This window comes from Galleria mellonella, unplaced genomic scaffold (genome assembly GCF_026898425.1).
Source record: "Galleria mellonella isolate WM207_F2 unplaced genomic scaffold, CSIRO_AGI_GalMel_v1 utg1386, whole genome shotgun sequence".
In the NCBI taxonomy this organism is placed as follows: Eukaryota; Metazoa; Arthropoda; class Insecta; order Lepidoptera; family Pyralidae; genus Galleria; species Galleria mellonella.
The window spans coordinates 324,021-346,174 of record NW_026441994.1 but is presented as its reverse complement, the minus strand read 5'-3'; the positions used below and the strand labels follow the sequence as shown (position 1 = coordinate 346,174).

Sequence of the window (22,154 nt, the reverse complement as noted above, 5' to 3'; positions counted from 1 at the left end):
TTGCGCATTCGGTATAAAAAGCTAGCAAAGTGCCAGTAAGAGATAATACGTGAGAATAGAAACTGGTCATTTGACCCATCAGCATTCAACCATCATGCTTTCCCAAGACTATTTGGAGGTTACCATTTCAGATTTTTTTTTGATACAACTTAGAATGGCAAACAAGCTGATAGAAAGCGGTAACCGTCGCCTTTAGACACGAGCAGTATCTTGGAGATAACAGAGTGTACTGTTTCGCCCATGATACCCTCATGCGTTGCTATTCCTGAGGACTCAGGTGTTATTCCTCTGTACCCTATAAATTTACGCCATATCCCACCCTTCAAGCCAAAACAAAGAGATGCAAACACAACTGCTTTACGGTTGAAACACGAATAGGACAGAGGTAGCCAAGCAAACGACTTTTGTACAAAGTCTCCCTCTGGTAAATATTTATTAAAAATGAATAAATTTGTGACAACCGTTCCAAACTTTACGGAGTAAGTGAGAAGAATCGTGATAGTATGCGAGTGACACTTCTACCCATTCTGTGTAATGTTACGGTACCAACCTAATATTATGTCCCCACTCACACATCATTGGCACGCAGACCGTACGCAGCGATTAATCAGCGGAGTAATCTAGAGATCAATTATCCAGATATTGGGGTAATCTACCGAACTGATTGCTTTCATTGACTACTGAGTGAAAGTATTTAAGAGCCCCATGTTTTGGATTCAGCTTCGTGAATAGAGAGCCAATATTAATCATATATTTTTTTGTGTGATCACAAAAAGTGGTAGTAATGGAGTAGTTGGTCGAAGGCGATGTTTATAAATCGAGGCTGTCATAAGAAATACACGAATTAATTTTTTATCATAATTATATATAAAAATATATACTTTTATCCGTCTGTCTGTTGTTCGTTACGGGACACTTTGTTATTTATACTAATATTAACAAAGAGGAGAGATTTGATTGTTTGTTTGTAATGAATAAACTAAAAAACTGTTCAACCGATTTTTAATTGTTTTCATCTATAGAAAGCTTATCAGCGAGTAATATATACTTATATATTTTTTGATTGAGGGATGGACTGCAGCACCCCTCTTAAAATGCTGCCAAATGCTAACTGTGATTGCCCGTTTGCCCGCCAAGCGTGGCAACTACTGCTAAAACCTCCACAATAGGGGAGGCCTATATTCAGCAGTGGACAGTAAACGGTACTAATATGGTAACATAGGCTATATATTATTACGTTTAAGAAAAATGTTTGTAAAATAAGGTCACCTTTACTCAAATTATTATGAACTATGAAAATTAATTCTCTATTCTCGATGTAAGAGTCTAACGTACTGAAAAGTTTCAACCGAATTGAAAAACTAGTTCTTTGGAAATTTGCGTAAAAAATTTATTAAGCCACTAGCTTTGTACCCACTACTTTCTAAATTAAGGGCAAATTTTAGAAATATTAATAGAAATTAAATAGATAGAAATTAAATAAATTACTTAAAGATGCTTTGTAAAAATAGAACATACAACAGTTTTTAAGTTAAACCTTTAGTAATACAACAGTAAAAATCGTATTTAATTAGGTGGAATAGTTTTTACGTAATGCTAGCACAAAGATGTACACCTAAAAAATATTTTTTGTATTTCTATTTCTTCAATAATTGCATCATTTTTTTAATGTCTTCCATATACATACGTAGTTATGTCAAAGATCTAAACGTAAATTGAAATATTAGTTACATTTTTAAATATTAAAAATCTTACCTCCCTTAATTGGCAATCGGCTAAATAAACCAATAAGCTGACTATCGTAGTTTTGACACTTCTCTGAAATAAAAAGTACGAAACGACAAAGTAGACAGTTGTGCCCGCTAGTTCTCTCGCTGTTTTCGCACTTCGCCAAAAAAAAAGTACTTTTTTATTGTTTTATTTTTCATATTTCTCCGGAAACTTTCGTACATGATAAAAGTATGATTGGTTAGACAAAGTTATCTGAGATATTTCTTTATAATGCTTCACAGGCGTTTGTTTGATGTAAAGCTGTTATAATATATATATATATATATTATAATATATATATATATATATATATATATATATATATATATATATATATATATATATATACACTGCCTGCCGGACTTTCAAAAAGGAATATGCTCTTTTCTTGAAGCTTATGATGTCGTATCGATTCGGAAATACTGTTGTTGAAAGTTACAGCCATATTTACCTCGATGCTATTGCAGGATAAAGGAGGTGTGACTAAAAAGTTTAAAAAAATATGGAAAATAGTATGAAAAAGAAAACTATACAGCATATATGTATTAAAATAAAGTAATTTTACAAATAACAATGTCTTATTGATGATTACTAATAATTTACGCACAAAAAGTAATAATATTTCATCAAAAACATAAATGTGAAATAAGAGCCAAGTTCAATATTACGAATATGCGTCGTTTAGACTCTTTGTAAAACTTGCAAGTTACAAGAACATGTAACATACAAGTTACAAATACATATTAGTTACAAGAAAATGAATTTATTTCACAGTTTCTTATTTCTTGGTACTACTACCATATTTGTTACTTAATATATATTATAAATTCTTAAATTTTAACATGTAATAATTTATCCAATGCATTTTCTCTTGGAATATAATTCAAACTCAAGATTTGGCTATAATAGAAATTTATATATATAATATTTAAATTATAAAACACAAGGCTATCATAATTGCCTTATAATAATTAACTCTGGAAATAGCACTTGAACGGGAAGCCCAATAAACTTAGCGATTCTAATTAATCTAATTGAAATTAAATTGAATATTGATTTAGGCTCCGCTGTGCGGTCACAGCTGTTTATTTATAAATAAGATAATATTTATAAAGAGCATTCAGGAGGGCTTAATTATTTATTTATAGAATGGAAATGAAATAATCTTGATTCAAATAGACGTGTTTTTTTTACAACACAGGGGGCAAACGAGCATGCGGCTCACCTGATGGTAAGTGACCACCGCCGCCCATGATCACCCACAACACCAACGACATTCCTGAGGACTCAGGTGATATTCCTCTGTACCCAGTAAATTCACGCCATATCACACCCATGCAAACACAACTGCTTCACGGTTGAAACACGAATGGGACAGAAGTACCCGAGCAATCGACTTTTGTACAAAGTCTCCCTCTGGTATTTTTTAAAGAGCAACCTCAAAAAAAAAATGAGACCACGTAAACTGTTTCACGTGATAAAAGAATTTTAATTTAAATAATTGTAAAAAAGAATTATAGGTAGGTGCCCTGAATAGTTGTTTAATTTAACTCTAGCCACTAATTTTTACTGTCGTTGTTAGGGTTGTCAGATGTCTTTTTTGTCTTCATTTCTTCAAAGTTACGCGAACAGAAAAATTTTAACTCAAAATTGGGGGGGGGGGGGGATGTCCAATTTGACAACACTGACCAAATATAAGGAATATAAAGTTTGTAAAGGGCAAACCATATAAACAAAAGGTGAAATGAAGATCAATTTATCATTATTATCTCGTTAGAAGTAGACCATACTAGCACACTGACTGCGTCATTTCTAACGAGGATTGCGTGAGGATTTTTAAAGGAAGTTTAATGATGGTTTGATGGAGTTAGACGATTTAAATATATGTGTCACTATATATTTTCACCACACAAATATGTTATATATTTTTTTATACAACTTAGAATGACAAATAAGGTGATGATACACCTGATGGAAAGTGGTAACCGTCGTCTATAGACATGAGCAGTACCATGGACATAACAGAGTATACTGTTTTGCTTATGATACCTTCCATGCGTTACCATTCCTGAGGACTCAGGTGTTATTGATCTGTAGCCTGTAAATTCACGCCATATCTCACCCTTCAAACCGAAACACAGCCATGTAAATACAACTGCTATACGGGTGAAACACGAATGTGACAGAGGTACCCAAGCAAACGACTTTTGTACAAAGTCTCCCTCTGGTATATGCAGTGTATTAATTTTTAAATATTTTTAAATTAGCAGTCTGCCTTGGCTTCGTACGAGTAGATAGCTAGAGAGACAAATTAATGATAATTAGTGTTTAGGATAAAACTTCAATTTGTGGTGAGTTATATGATGCTGAAACTCATTTTATGGGAAACTCTTTCTCGTATCGAGCTTCCTAATTATGGAACAAACTTTCTTCCCACACACAGAAGAATCCTTCTATTGCCTCTTTCAAAAAAAGTTGAAATTGTATTTTCTTTCCCTTGGGTCGTAATCTTAACTTTTCATTTTTCCAATTGAACTGTCAAATCTTGAAGTTATTAAACTTAATGTCTAATGTATGTAGTATATTCATTTATATAAACATTTATTATATAAGTTGGGGTGGTATTATATTTATTTATAGTATATGTATTTATGTAATATTCTAATATAACTATAAAATATATTAATATTTCTTTTAACAGTTTATTTGCTTTGATTCGTGCACTTTACCTATTCACTAACGACATGATTTCCAACTGTATTGGGTTAACTGGAAGAGATCTCTGTCAGAGATAAGTCCACCCTTGCTCATAATATTTATAAATGCATTTACAAGTACATAAAAAAAATATAAATTCAGTAGCAGTATTCTGTATTTTATTGAACAATTCGTTGAGACACTTATACCAGAGGGAGACTTTGTACAAAAGTCGATTGCTTCGGTACCTCTGTTCCATTCGTGTTTCAACCGTAAAGCAGCTGTGTTCGCATGGCTGTGTTTCTGTTTGAAGGGTGGGATATGGCGTGAATTTACTGGGTACGGAGGAATGACACCTTAGTCCTCAGGAATGGCAACGCATGAGGGGTATCATGGGCGAAACAGTATACTCTGTTATGTCCATGGTACTGCTCATGTCTATAGGCCACGGTTACCACTTTCCATCAGGTGGACCGTCAGCTTGTTTGCCATTCTCAGTAGTGTAAAAAAAAAAACTTTCCATGACATATTGGTTAAAATATGCATAGAGATGCAACGTCTCGGCGTAGTTTCAGTGAGTCGAATCGAATAGTAATACATTGAATATTAATAATCCGAGGCACACGATATTGTGTACCTAAATTCCAATACCATTCACATATTTATAATTCACATATAATCGTAGTGACTGACGCATAAACCTTTCCCCCCTTTGATGTGCGCGTAAAATATCCGTCCAACTGTCGCCTATGACATAAAACTCTGTATTGTTCTCAAGCCAGAGACAACCCTAGTCGGCTGAGTCGCACCTGCAAATACTCGGTATTCGCCGTTCGACCGTCGCGGAGAGCGGTCGCTTCCCGCGCTCGCCGCGAGTGTAACACAATTCCGATACGTGTTGATGAGTCCGTGATTTATGTTCTGACTTTTTCCGTGTGTAATTTTGCACGAGGGACAACCACCGTCGATGGAATTTGCAATACGTGAGTCCCTTTTCTATTATGCTAATAGCGTTATTTTTGTTTTTTTTTTAGAATTTCATTCGTTAATGTCGACTTGGATAATATTGTGTGGATTAATGATGTATTTTCTTTTCTATCTTCAGTGGATTGCTTCATATAAAATATGGTATGAGTATTGCCGTAAGAATGTATTTTTCGATTTTTAACATTTATTTAAATTTAATAGTTTAAGGAATAAAAAAAAATACAAATACACAATCTGCGAGTTTTACCAAACTGTACTTTAAAACTTTTAATCGTATTAAAAATATATTTTTAATTATATACATATGAACTATAGAGAAAGAAATAATCGCCTAAGAAATGCTTTCAAAAAATGCGATTTTAAAATAAAAAAGAAATAAATTAGATTAAATATAAAGTTTACAAAATAAAGTACCTGGAATTTATCTACAACAATTTTTTTGCGAGTGTAACATTTTAATATTAACAAATATGCCTTCTTTAATCCATTTGTAAAAATGCTATATTAAGTTATATAAAAAAACAGTATTTTAATATTAGTAATTACAAGAAAAAAAAATGAAATATGTAAATTAAAAATCAAACGTTGTGTATAGTATAATTTCATAAATTGAAGCTACGCCGTAGCAAGATGCTACGAATAACTGAATACGAAGATATCAGAAACTATTATTTAATTATATTTTGTGTCTACACACAACCACGAGTAAATATAGACTTGTGTGTAACAACAACTTCTTAAATTAATTTATGCAATGTTTATGAACTAGTACTTAAATAAAAATAATTTATTATTAATAAATTATGTATGTACATTTATTCATTAATGAATATAGACCTGCATATAGTACCTACTTATTAAATCAATTTATATAATAGTTATATATTAGTACATAAATAAAAAAAATACACGTATGCCTACATATATAACTACGGGTTATTAAATGCTTGCATGTAGATAGATAAATACTAATAGGGCCTATTTCTTAAATTAATTTATGTAATGATTAAGTACTCGTACTTAAATAGAAAAAATTGTAATGTAAAATTAAAACACCACCAAAGTCTAATTGCAGTTGTCAAACTGCCTGCCAAGCTTGGCAACTACTGGCAAAACTCCACTTGTAAGGAAGGTACATGTTCAGCAGTGGACTGTTAACGCCAGATATAATTATAGTTCATATTACATGAAGTAGAATAATATTTTTTTCATGTCAAATGTACGTCTGTATCTTCATATCAAATTAAGTGCATAAAATAAAATAGATTGATAAATGTGCATGGTGTTAGTCGATCATACATGGGTTTTTAACGACCATGTAATTTAAGACATAGTACACTTAAATAAATACACATAATGTTAACAGAGATTTAAAATAGTTGAGTTTCTTGCGGGCTCTTCTCAACAGATGACTACCTTCTCAACCCTGTAGTAGATTAAAAACAATCACGATTTAAAAATGCTTGTAAACAAGTCTATTTGAATTCGCACCTCTTTATTGTTATTATAAACGTAAAAGCCTTTTTGTTTATTACCTCTTAGTGTCTTAACGACTTAACCGACCACTATAAAATTTGTTGCATTCATAATATAAAATATGTCGAAGTATATACGTTACACTAGCTTTTTATCCCAATCGGTGAATATAACCCGATCACGGACGAAGTCATAGGTAAAAGCTAGGTTAGTACAATTAAAAATTATTACACACACATACATTACAATATTATAATTCTTATAATAATAGGATCTTTACTAATATTATAAATGTGAAAGTTTGTTTGTTTTCTTATAAATCAATATTTTTATTTAAGTAAATTTAAGTACTTTTGAATAGTCGTTCGTTCATTACAGCCCATTCGAAACGTAATCACTATGAAGTTTTGTATATACACACTTTATTTATATACTAACTAAGAGAGCTTGACAGTTTCCCAATTCGCTCCCTTAGTAATCATAATATATGAAACAATAAAATTTAATTATTGAACACTTTCTAAATAATTTATTACTATTCTGCGAAACTCTACAAGTTTACAAGTTAATATATTTAAGTCCGGATACTGGCTTATGACACCGTTGCGCAGAGCCAATGCCAAAGGAAGAAGAATCTGTTTTGCTAACTCTATTCTCCATTATCGTCATATGGGATGGTGAGGGATATAAGCTAATTTTTATCCCGGCTAGTAAACAAATCCCGGTCACGCACACGTAGTCACGAGATGAAGCTAGTAATAAATTATTTCTAACTATTATATACAATTATACCAATTCTTTGGATTTTAAATCAAGACAAGGAACTTATAAAATACAAATAGATAAACGTATAATATTCGAACCAATAAAAACAATCCATTCCCAAAATGCCACGTCCGAGCATCGAACCTGGTACGTTATTTAAGTAAAATACTATATCTGTCCACTATATTATAGAGGTTATAAATTTTTAACATTTTTTGTTACCACTTTGAAATAGGACGCTACGACGTAGCTAAAAGCTACGTCGTAGCGTCCTATTACGTAGTAAAGTGCTACGGATCATTAATTAAGTAGATTATGGTGACCTACAGATTTTGTTACTTTGTTATTTGTAATAACAAATTATCATTTATCATTCGTTCACCCGTTAATTTAATTATTTGTTGAAGGTGGACCTCACCTATAGACTGCTATGAAACGGTTCTGAGCCACTTTCAATGATTGACTTTAACTTGCAACGCACTTGAGGTCATCATCTCATTTTCTTGGGGATTGTCCTGCACTACATTTGATTGTACGGAGTCATTTGGTCGTAATTTCATTACTGTTTCTTTCTCTCCATTAGTAAAGAATAAATTAATGTAACATACGTAATTATAAATCACGTATGCCTATACAATATAACTAGCTGTATTCCACGTCTTTGCTCGCGTGAATTAATAAATAAGGCATTCATTAAAATATATTCAGTTATTTAATTCTGATTGACACAAACATCTTTACAAAGTTTCATATAATGATTAATCATTATTAGCAATATATGTATGGAAATGCGGTTGTTTGTTTGTTTGTTACCTCTTATCGCTTTTACAGCTTAACCAATCACTATGCAGTATGGTATTTACTTACTGTAAGGAATGGAAAAGTACATAAGCTATTTTTTGCTGATCAGCTATTATGCTGTCATCGTACAAATGAAGTCGCGAATCATTATCATCATCATCATCATCAGCCGTTAACTGTTCACTGCTGAGTAACCCTTCTCCATAGGGGGAGAAAGGGATTGTTAGTAATGGAGACTGAGAATCCCATTGCTAGCAATATACTCAACTAGGTCGACCTCCTGGCGGTTCTCCCTGGAAACTATCATGGTTAATTCCCGAATAATTCATCATGATAGGCTAACTGGCCTGTTTTCATTCTCATCTATCACCCTTCACTGGTGCTCAGCCAGCGTATACTGTTAGCGCAGGCAGGGTTACCATATCATTTTCACCCATAAAAAAAACCTTTCTCCATAAGGAGAGATTTGACAGTAGTTGTTACACTTGGCAGATAGGTTGATAACCGCAGTTAGGCTTTTAGAGATATTTTAAGAGGGACGTTGCTGTCCATACCTCGTTCATTAAGTTCCCTCAGTTGCATCTTACAAAGTCTATTAAGTATTAGTTTATTAGTTAGTCTAGTAGAATTATTTTGTTTAATTCCGCTACCGTTAGTATGTGTGCGACTGCCAACATTTGAAAATTACCAACTGTTATTATTAGCTGTGTGATCTCAGCATGCAAATGGCTACCCTTTCCCGTAAGTGTCGTAAGAGGTGACTAAGGAAATTTAAGGGTCAAAGGGTCGACAGTAGTTACTTCCTTTTAAACATCAGCAAAGCTTAACTGCAGTTGTCAATCCGCCTGCCAAGCGTAGCAACTACTGACATAATCCTCAAAGGCAGAGTCTTACGTTCAGCAGTGGACAATTAAACGACTAATATGATCATTACTAGAACTTATTCGAACTTCGATATTATTTATCAATCACCAGGCATACTAATGGTAGCGGAATTAAACAAAATAATTCCAATCGACTAACCAAGGATACGGAATTCCGCAAAATAACACTTAGTTGAGGAAAACAATTATCAATTTCATATACCAGCCCAACAGCTATGTTCCTTTTATTAAGTTTACTTCAATCATCATCATCATCATTTCAGCCATTATCCGTCCATTGCTGGACATAAGCCTCCCCCAGAAACTTGCATAAAGAACGGTCCTGAGACACCTGCATCCACTGACTCCCTGCAACGCATTTCAGGTCGTCACTCCATCTAGTGGAGAGGTCGTCCTACTTGAATAAAAATTATTATTTATTATTATTATATATGAACGTTACGAATATGAGATAATCTCAATCATTAAACGAAACTTCAACCGCTGAATATCGTTCAATCGAAATGACAAAATGAAAATTTTAATATCTTTTATTCTTTCTTTTAAAACAGTGTAATAACAGATTATTAAACATTTAATATTAAAAGTATAAACTGAACGAGAGGTGCTCTTGTGCTTATTAGTGAAATTGGTATTATTTTCAGTGGCGTAAAGGTATATTATTTTCAGCAACGAGATTAATATTAATTTTATTGTGGCCATAACGTTGATTTTTGTTTTAACAGACTTTAATGAAAATGTTAACAAATTATTCATTGATCGAACTACGAGACAGTTTGTTTATGTAATTATTTGTATCTGTAATAAGTTTACTATTGTAAACTTTTAGAGAAAACAAGAGTATCTATGTATCTTTTTTTTATACCACTGAGATGCCAAACATACGGCCCACCTGATGGTAAGTGGTTACCGTAGCTTATGAACACCTGCAATACCAAAGGTATTACGCGCACTTTGCCGACCCTGAAGAAACCTCTTTACCCCTTTTTGAAGAATCCCATGCTGTAGTCTCTTGGGAAAACCTCGACAGGGAACTCATTCCATAACCTGAGTGTATGTAGTATCTATGTCCAATAGTAACACGTTAAAAAATCTATTTATTAATTAAACATTTTTATTTGTTACTGATTACATTTAGAGAAAGATAAACAATTTAAAATAGCAATAGGCTGTTCATATAGCTCGAAGAACCGATAACCGATAGGTAAGATTCTTGACTGACTTCTTGACCCCGTGCAGAAAAACACAATGTGGGACATTCCTTTACTAGATGGTGCAACGACCTTAATTGCAAGGAATCAGTGAATACAGGGAAGGATGAAAGGAGGAAGGAGATCACAACCGTTTTTTATGGCAGTCTATTGGGGAGGCCTATGTTTAGTAGTGGAAAAACCTGCATACACTTTTCACGTCTACCTGTAATGAATGTGAGGTTGTAGCTCCACCTCGTGGAGGTTATCTTACTGCATTTACCTGTACGGAGTTGTCACTTCTTCAACCGTTATTGTTTCTTTCAGCTATACGTCTGGCTTCTTGTTACTTTGGCTGGCTTATACTTTTGTCTAAATAAGTTCCAAACCTAGTTATAATACAAATATGATAACAACGAATTGTCAAATATCTGTATAAACCTCAAATTATTATGTATTATATTATTGGTAATGTAGAAAACACAAAACAATATAACATATATATGTTAGAGCGATATAGACAAATAGGACACTCACGAAATATAAGCTCGAAGCTGATTTAGTTTTTTACTTGGATAAAACACAAACTATAAAAAAGAACTATAAAATTGTACATTATTCACATAATTGCGATATTTAACCCTTTAAATGCAGTCATCATCATCAACACTCACACATTGTTAGTTAGTGTACATTGACGCTTATCTGTGAGAGCTGTATACACCTTTAATTGATATGTTCATATAGCCTTAAGCTTGGTAGTGAGGAGTAAGATTTTTTTGTTCAAACTTAGATTTAAGCATTTTGTAATAGTAGTTTTTCTCTTTTACTTACTAATAATATTGTATATTGTCTACTTAATTATTGTGAGCATATTGTTGGTGTGTCTTTTATAAATAAATAAAATAAAAATAAATAAAAAAAAATCACAATATCAACCATTAATTGTGCACTGCTAAAAGTAGGTCTTTTCATAGGGGGGGGGGGGGGGATTTCCCCACGCTTGGCAGGCGGATTGGTAACCGCAGTTAGGCTTTGTAGATGTTTAAAGAGGGACGCGGCTGGCCATCTTTCGACCATTATGTTCCCTTAGTCGCTTCTTACGACATCCACGGGAAAGGAATAGGTGGCCATTTCTACGCCAATTAAACGCATTATTATAGAACAAGAAAAAACTATTGTGTACAAGAATTGATGGAAAAATATATCTAAAAATATTTAAAGCAAATTCCATTGATTGAAATAATATTTTTAATAAATACGTGAATTTTCGCTATTCTTGCAACTTTAAAATAATATAAATTCAGAACAGTCGTATTCATACATTTACATTGTAACCATTTTCTTGTCCCGTTTATGTGATTGGGTCGCCAGTCTGTCAGTATGTAGTACATACTACTACGTGTATATGAACTGTGACAAAGTCACGTGTCACGTCCACTTGTTAAGACCTGTATCAATTAGTTGACGGGAATTTAATTAACCTACTATGTCTTCGAATAACTTCACTGTATTTTCGTTTCCGAGAATTACTCGCTCGAAGAAAGACTTCCGGATGAAATCGAAACAGTTGTCGGAAACGACAATATTGGATGTTCATTAAATTCTCGTCAACCAATTATATATGAACCAAATTAATTATTTTTTTCCATTATTATTTGTTTTATTCGTTATCTTACATCACTGAGTGCCTTGTGGGCAGAGAGTAAGCACCTCTTATGAAATTTAATATATTATTAAAGTATTTTTAGAATTATGTCATGCTATAATTATAATTTTAATGACTCATAAATAAAAATGAAATGGGAATGAAAAAGATATATTTGTTTTTAATTGTAAAATGTAAGAAGCAATAAACTAATATATTTTTATTTTGACGAAATTGGGTCTTTTACATTTATCAATGGGCAGAGAAAAAATTTAACGAAATATATAAAAGAAAAAAACGGGACCTTAAACTCACCAAGACCATTCTCGAAGCTACAGTTATTCCATTTAGGCTCTTACGCAATGTCAAGAAAAATTTACAAAAAAATACCAATTAACTTAAAAGGTGAGGATGATTCTAAAAAGTTTAAAATAGCTCTAAAAAATATTTAATTACAAAAAGTTTATTATACACTACAGGAGTTTTTCAATGAAAAAATTTAATTGTATTTGTACCTATTTGTTTCAATGTAATAATGTTTTATTTATTTTATGTTAATCAACGATACATATATATAATGTAAAAATTTATTTATATACTTTATGAAATATTTATTAATGTGATCGCTGCGCCCTTCCAGGGTTCATATTGATTCTATACTTTTAATAACTTAAGACCTATATTGTTACAACATGTAATAGCAATAAATGATTGAATTGAATTGAATTGAATACGATCAAAACGTAACGCGACGTGATTACAAATAAACCGAGAATCACTATTAATCTTGAATAGTGCGTGGAGCTATTGAAATTAGGAAACATAAAAAAAAAAAACAGTAAGGTAGATGAATACAGGTTTTCAACAGTATAAAAATCAGTGATTAATACACTTGAATCACGCGATAATTTATTTAAACGCAGTGTGGACACCGTGAGTACGTAGTGTAGTAGATAATGATAATGTAAGGTACTCCGTGTGGTCTCGGTATAGAATAGGCCACCCCTTCCTTTCTCGTGGGTATCGTAAGAGGCGACTAAGAGAGGGCGAGAGATAGGCAACAGCATCCCTCTTGAAACATCTCCGAAGCCTAACTGCGATTCCAATTCGCCTGCCAAGCATGGCAACTACTGGAAAAACCCCCCAAGGGGGAGACTCATGTTCAGCAGTGAACAAATAAAGGCTGTCATGATGATGATGATGTTGAAGGTAGCCGAAGAAACTGCGCTTGCTGCCAGAAGAAGACGCTGCCCACATCAGTCCTGTCATGACCGTGATGCAGTGCAATTTGGTATATAGGTAAAATTTACCTGCAATTAATTATGTGAATTTAAAACAACAAGAAAATTTAAAATAATATAGGCAAATAATATTTTAATGTTGAGAAATAGAAAATACCAAGAATATTATTGATAATTCGATATAAATTTACTATTAATAAATTTATTTACTTGTTTCGCACTTTAATGCATTTGTAAAATAAGAAATACAGTTAATTTTAGTGAGAAGTGATACAAAAGGTGGCCTTATCGCTAGACAATTTCTTCCAGACAACCTTTGGTTAGAGGACATTGAGAAAAAAGACAAAGGGTAGGTGGCGCACTATTATATGTATACTAATATATACATATATATAAAAAAATAGGTGTATACATAAACATACACATACTTTATAGTACATGTGTGCAACAGGAGAGAATGACAGTGTAAGACATGGAGAGAACATGAGAAAATAGTACTTAAAGGGAGAGATAGCAAATCTTAAGAGAGGTTTTGAAGCTAGTAAGAGATTGAGCGAGAGGTTTCTAAATGTTTAATCATAAATAAATGAATAATAAAAAAAAATTATTAAAGCAACGCACACGTACGTAACGTATGCGTGGGTGTGTTCCCCAAAATACAGTTGCATGTGCAATTAGTGAAAATATCACGTAACATGTCCGCACTTGTGTTAGGAGATATTTTCGCTAATTGTAAATTGATTTTACTGATTACTATTATCTTTGTTACTGTAAAAGCTTTAATTATGTATGTATATATATGTGTCTGTTGTGTGTGTGTGTATGTATGTATGTATTAAGTCATTACGCAAATGTGAAAACGATTTATGGCTTAAAATAGACATAAATTTGATTATGTATTGACTATGTATTCAGCTGTACGCTTTCCAAAAAATAAATAATAAATTATAACTGTAGGTAATTAAAAAATGTCCTATGTTTACATCAAAGATTAAGTATAAGTCAAAAGATAAAAAAAGCCTTGAAAAAAGAATTGACACCTCTCATAGATAAAACAGAGTCACAGTATATATGTAGGCTTACTATATTATTAATTGTTATTATAAACTCATTTAATCCACATTGTTATAACAAAATATTAATACTTTGTTAACAAAATCGACAACAAACGACGCCGTCGCTCCAAAAACACGAATAAGCACGTTGAGAAATTCAATATCGAAGTTTGTTTACGAATCGAATTAGGCTAACAATAACGGAGTTGGCGCGAAGTTTTTTTATTATTCTCATATATATTATACATTGTTTTTAACTTACAATTTTCACTCTCTTCCTCAAAATCTCTTTAATAATCTATCTTGATGATAATTGCAATTTTTAATAGATTAAAATCTTGTGTCTTTTGAAGGTTATTTGATGAAGTTTGGTATTAATGAAAATATAATACAACTAAGGACCCATCCCTGCTTTATACGGGTAGATAGATAGAAAGAAAAAATATTATTATATTTTTGAAGTTACTAAAAAATCTAAATTAATAACAAAATATCTTATAATTAATAATGTAATAAAATTGTAACTAGAGACTAATAATTAGGATAACATTTTTTGGAATCAACTTCCAGCAGCAGTTTTTTCGAACCGATACGATATCATAACCTTCAAGAAAAGAGCATATTCCTTTTTAAAAGGCCGGCAGCACACCTGCAATGCCATTGGCGTGGTGGGTGATCATGGGTGACGATAGTCACCATCAGGTGAGCCACATGCTCGTTTGCCCTTGTGTTGTAAAAAAAAAATATAAATGGTTTTAACAAGAGCAATAGTAGTCCAAACTATATTTCTTTTTTACTTTTTGTCTGTCTATATGTTTGTTATAGCATTACTCAGAACTACTGTATCAAATTGAATACGATTTTTATACTTATATTACTGAAGCTAAAATTCATATTATGTATGATTTATCTTGTGCATCTAGAAGTAATTACCTACATATTTTTTTTAATTTAAGAGTTACAACAACTACTGTATATATTTTCCTACGACCAACTCTGTTCCAGGCCATGTCTTTGACCTTCCTATACGATATGACACCCTGTGTTCCCTTTATCTGCCCCATATAGTTATTTCTCGATCTCCTTCCTCGTTTGCCCTCTATTTTTCCCTTCAGTTTGCTCTTTATAAAATCATCATGTCGTATAAGATAGCTCAGCACTCTACTTCTTCTATTTCTTATTATTGTAATTAATATTCTTTTCTCCTACATATTATTACCTACATTAAACCTCACGCATACGAATTTACGGGAAAAATAATAAATGAAATGAATAACTATAATTATCACATCAGATTCTTCGAGAAGGTAAATCAATTTGCTTGCATTAGAAAAACTACTATTTTTCCAATAAAATAAAGTAGAAAATTTAATAACAATATCGTACACTGTTATTTTAGATTCATTAAATTTCTTATAATAGAATGGGTCGTGGACAAGCTAACAATTCCCGCCTGAGGAGTTAGTTTAGCTCCACTGTTTAATGTTGATTTAGCGTGTACAATAGTTATTAGACTTTGAATTTTCTTAAGAATATTAATTCTTACATCTGTTTATACCTATATAAGAGGTTGTTTTACAAACATATATGTATACATTTATTTTATTTTTATTAATGTAATTGAATATTTATAGATAAGTGCCGTGTGGTCTTGGCATAGAATGGACTACCCTTTTCCCGTGGGTGTCGTAAGAGACGACTAAGAGAATTTAAAGCTTGAAAAATGGGCAGCAGCGCCCATCCCTCGCCCTCCCTCGGTCGACTCTTACGACACCCACGGGAAAGGAAGGGGTGGTCTATTTTATGCCGAAACTATACGGCCTTATGAATAAGTATAGTTTCCATAAAATGCCATTTTATTGATTAGAAAACATCCACAACAAAGATAAGGATTATATACTAAAAGAAATGAGGTTTTTTCAGTTTTAGAAATAGTTTTTTCAATAAGACACATAAGTTCTTTAAATAAACTTAAGCCCTACTATATACTACTTTATAAAGTGATTTGTAAAGAGTAATTTACAGTGAAAAATAAGTGTTGACAAATAACTGAGTCCTTAATCCGATGATAGGATCGAAAACGCAATTTGAAAGTATTTTAAAGAAAATTTTTCTACATATATTTTCCTATATATATATATATATATATACAGATATATACATATATATAGATAGATACTCTTTATTTTTTCTTCCAAAAAGATTACAATAGTAAACTTATTTTATTATAAATATAAACAATGGGTCGACCTTATCGCTCAAAGCGATCTTTTTCAGGCAACCTTTGGATGAAAAGGATTAATTATATATAATACACATACTATTTATATTCTTATTTAGTTTTCGCGACAATGTCACATCAGGTTAGTTTTATCTAGGACTCCGTTTTTGTTTGTATTAAAATGTCAAAAGTTACCGCAGATTACGGTCGGTGCGGTATTGTTGCATTAGTTTACTTTTCCATAAAATTAGTTGGTTGGATAGAAAAGTTCTTTAACTTTCCAATACCTCAGTGCGCTGCTTTGCATAAATTATAAGTCAGATTCTACTCGTGTACTCAGTAAACTAAATAAAATAAAATATTCCATATTCAGAATCCTAACTACGTGTCGAACAAATATATATTCTACTACGTACAATATAGAGATGAAAGACTTTTTAATATGTTGAGAACTGATTCATTAATTAAATCTTTATTTATTTTTTAAATTACGGAGTTCAAAGGCATTTCACCTTATTTCTCAGGAAAGTCAACAGATGAAGGGGTGGTGGGAGAAGGAATTTTTAGTAATGAGGATTAGTAGCACCATTGCTAGCAATATACCCTGTCAAGTCGACCTCCACGTGGTTCCTCCTGGAAACCATCACGATGGGCTAACTGACCTGACTTTTTATCCTCACCTATCACCTCTCACTGGTACCCCGCCAGTGTATATCGATAGCGCAGGCGGGGTAAAAAAAGCCCTAAACAGCTTGGTATATATACCTATATACCAATATAATAGTAAAATAATACTACATCTTTGTATGTTTAACGTGTTTTGTGTTAATAAAAATAAAAAAAATATCTAGAATTTATCAATTGTAAACTAAATAAATTTCTGTGGCTGGCCATATTGTGACTTGTGTATATCGCCACCAACTTATTCAGATTGTTGAATACAACATTACCAATTTCGTAGTAAATTATTTGCTTCGACGCAAAAATCAATTCAATAGTATTAAATTATTCAATATTAGTCAAATTGTCTCTTAATATAAAATAATAAAATTACAAATTTTGCGCACTTATTTTCACACGATCAGACTGTACTTGATTCTCGGAATCCCCAAATTTTTAAATAAAAGCAATTCCTCGAAGTCTTATCTGACAAATTAAACATAAATATTTTGTTCTTCGTTTGAAAATTTAAATACCCGTAACATTTTAAAGAATTCTCCTATGATATTTCATTCAAAAACATTCTGCCTTATATCTAAAAATATATTTTAACTGTTTATTTTATCAACCGACTTCAAAAAGGAGGTCCTCAATTCAGTTGCATTGTTTTTATGTTTGTTACCTCATGACCCTACGACTTCGACAGTTCAAAACTGATTTGGATTTTTTTTATCTGAAAGGATATACTTATAGTATATTTATAGATTATTGTCATAGAAATTTTATCAAAAACGGTTCAGTGGTTTAATATGTAGATCAAATTAAATGGTTTTGTCACAATTGAAATCGGTTTTTTTGTCGGACGTCTTTAATTATTTTTTTTATTATACTTTATTTGCATTATATAATATAGGAAATAAGCAAGGCAATTTACAAACACAACGATACAATTGTATAAGTACAGTAAGGCGGTGTTATTGCTGAGAGCAATCTTTTCCAGACAACCTTAAGGGACTAATTGTTGTACAAGTGGGTAGGATAGTACTGTACAATTAAAAAATATTCTTCTTCAGTGTCGATATATCTTTCAAATAGGCATAGATAGTCATAGTACTACTGGTCTATTACCAACCGAAAGGAAAACAAGTTCGTCTCAGACATGCAAATCTTTTGGAATTTGCTATTCAAACTTCAGTTCAGCTTTGTATATATATACATATATAGTATAGAGTATAGTTTCGAGGTACTTACCAAAGTGTAAGGAACAACCAGTGTTGCAACACCTCTGGCATATTATACTAACATCTTTACAAACCGTGCCGTGTGGTCTCGTCTTAGAGCGAACCACCTCCTCCTTTTACGTGGTTGTCGTAAAAGATGACTTAATGTCGAGGGATATGTAGCAGCGTCCCTCTTACGACATCACCAAAGCCAAACTTTTTGTTGGAACTTTGTCTATCTTCCCATCTGTTCGTCGTCAGTCACAACGACATATTTAAATAACTAATATTTAAAAAAGTTTATAATATTACATGTATAAAAATTAAATTTCATCCCAACTATCTGGACGAGTGGCGGTCCTCCACCGTGTGTTTTTCAAGGCACTTTTTTCCACGCACAACCACTCTTTGGAATAAACTTCCAGGAGCAGTATTTCCGAACCGATACGACATCATAACCTTCAAGAAAACAGCATATTCCTTTTTAAAAGGCCGGCAGCATACTTGCAATGCCGTTCATGTTGTGGGTGAACATGAGCGGCGGTAGTTACTTACTATCAGTTGAGTCGCATGCTCGAATGCCCTCTGAGTTAAAAAAAAATATAATATATTATGGTATTTATTTATTTATTCACTCTTTATTACACCACTTAAAGAATAGTGCAAAGATAAATATATATTACACTTATGAAGTACAAAAGGCGATCTTATCACTAAAGCAATCTCTTCCAGACAACCTTTGGGTAGAGGAGAAAGAAAAAAGACGGTAGTTTTTTTGACGCAAAAAAAAGTGTAACTAATAAAAAAATAAAAACACTAACGTTAATAAAACATATGCAAATAATCATATGCACACCTTACATCTAAGTACATATAATAATAAAATTATTTATATTTATTATTATTTTGTACAGGTATACATATATTTATATAATATGTAAATACGCTATATTGTTTTTTTTTCTCTATTTATTTTCTCATTACATTGCATCGTCAATTATATTTTTTGTTATTCCTATCTACGATCGACTGATATATAACTCCGTTGTATTGTTAAATCTACCATTTATTCTGTTTAGTTACAAACATATAAAATGATACTATAAATAAATTATTTATTTTATTTATTTATTTCGTCTATGCGGATATATATATTGAAGCGAACCAAAATTTTTTATTTTTATTTTATTATGATTTAGCATTGAAAAATACATACAATTTCAAATTTTCACGCTTTTACGATCAACTCCTGTTTTTTAATCGCGATTTTTATATGCCGCAATAGGGTTGCAAGATGACAATCGAATATAATAATTGTAGTACGATATATTTTCATGTATAGTTCTACAAATAATGTATATGGTAAAACAACGTTTGCCGAGTCAGCTAGTATATACTATATAATATAGTCGAACGATCCATCCTAAAAGAAAATGTAAATCAAACTAATATTTCAAAATATTTTTCTTGCAGACATTCAAACCTACAAAAGTGTATTTTGTTACACGACAAAAGACGTAAGATTAAATATTTTCTTATTAGCGATATTTCTAATTACAAAGCGATTCGGATACCTCTACAAGTCCACGGCTCGTCTCAGGAATGTGGACTTAGGGGCTTTCTTAAGCTTCCCGTTGTGATTACAGCGAAATTGTTTTTGTGTAACGCTCTCTTATAATTGGTTCGCCTATTTCAAATAGCGAAATAAATTGTTTACAGTAATTTCAACTTTGCTACAGTGGGCCTTATTGAAATCGAGCAGAGGTCGAGTGTTTGGCGGGGTGTATATTATATTAAAATAAACTTGACGTAGACAAGGAAACTGTTATTACTTTACGGACTGGATGTGAATAATTACGGAAGCAAGTTTGTTTTAGCCCCCGAAGCAAAAGGGGAATTGTAAATTGTAGGTTAATTAATTGAATACTTTATAAAAAAATCGATTTCGATATTAGTTTTTTTTTATAGAACTTAGAATGGCAAACAACTGCTTCATGGTAGAAACACGCATGGGACAGAGGTACCCAAGCAATCGACTTTTGTACAAAGTCTCCCTCTGAATCATGTCCCCTTAGTTGCCTCTTGCAATGAGTAGCCCATTCTCTTCCGGTGATATATTTACTGAAGTTGAAATTTGAATTCTAATAATATAAATGTGGAAGTTTGCAATGATAGATGGACGAATGGATATTTGTTACTATTTCACGCAAATACTTCTGAACGGATTTGAATGAAATTTGGTTCATTGGTAGGTTATATCCTTACTTAGTACGTGCGATATTTTACGTACTGCTTTACGCGGACAAAGTGGCAGGACACAACTAGTTATCCATGAAATAAACATTATTAATCGCGTATCTTATATTACTTTAGTACAGGATGTCTTGATTTCAGGTCCCTTTGAGATCGTAATATCGGACTTTATTACTTAGTACCTAAATTTGTAGAACAGCTACTCCTCCAAGCAGTATGATAATATTACTTTGTTCCAGTTCTAGGTCTGACGGTGTCTATTTACGTTTATCTTTTCATGAAGATATTTATTAGCTTTCCAATGAATGGAAATTAGATATTGTTATATAAATTTTATTCTAAAATTTATACATAACATTTACAAGAATTCTATTTAAGTAAAAGTAGCGACTTAATCTGACATCGCACGATATTTTTTATTTTTTTGTAAAATATTGGCTATTTTACTCGGTGATAATGTAGAGTATATATATATATATATATATATATATATATATATATATATATATATATATATATATATATATATTATACAACTTAGAATGGCAAACAAGAACGGACCACCTGATGGAAAGTGATCTCGCCTTAAAACCATGGACATAACAGAGTATACTGTTTCGCATGATACCTTGCGTTGCCATTCCTTATATATATATATATATATATATATATATATATATATATATATATATATATATATATATATATAAACACGAATGGGACAGAGGTACCCAAGCAATCGACTTTTGTACAAAGTCTCCCTCTGGTAAATATATATATATTAATATTTCAGCTGTTAATGGACCACTATTGGACATAAGCCTTCCTCGTAAGAGGAGTTTTTCCAGTAGTTGGCATGCTTGGAAGTTGGCTTGGATTAGCAACTGCACTTAGGTCCCTAGAAATGTTTCAAGAGGGACGCTGTTACTCATCCTTTTACCATTTAGTTCGTTCAGTCACCTCTTACGTCACCCACAGGAAAGGAAGGTGGCCCATTCTATACCGGGACCACTCGGACTTAGATTTCTATACGTAAAATAATTTGTTTTTGGATTTCAATTATAATTATTATATTTTTATATATATTTAGTTATATATCTGTATATGTATCTATGTGTGTTTATTATTTATCGTATTATTTTTTCACTATATATATGTTATGCTTTATATACAAACCCTATAGACACTTTCTCCTTTCAGGGTCTCAAGGTTGACTGGAAGAAATCCCTTTACCCTTAAACGGCATTCTTCCAGTCAAACTTGTTTAATGTATATTAATGTGGTGC

The 22,154-nt window shown here is 32.0% G+C and overlaps 1 protein-coding gene across 1 annotated transcript in view; it reads left to right on the top strand.

Annotated features, from left to right (window-relative positions):
- The first annotated feature begins 5,294 nt into the window (after positions 1-5,294).
- LOC113511402 (acid sphingomyelinase-like phosphodiesterase 3a) overlaps positions 5,295-22,154 on the top strand; it is an 87,470-nt gene continuing 70,610 nt past the window's right edge. The window contains exon 1 of the mRNA XM_052903271.1: positions 5,295-5,450. The gene's annotated coding sequence lies outside the window, so the exon portion shown is untranslated. The remainder of the gene's footprint in view (positions 5,451-22,154) is intronic.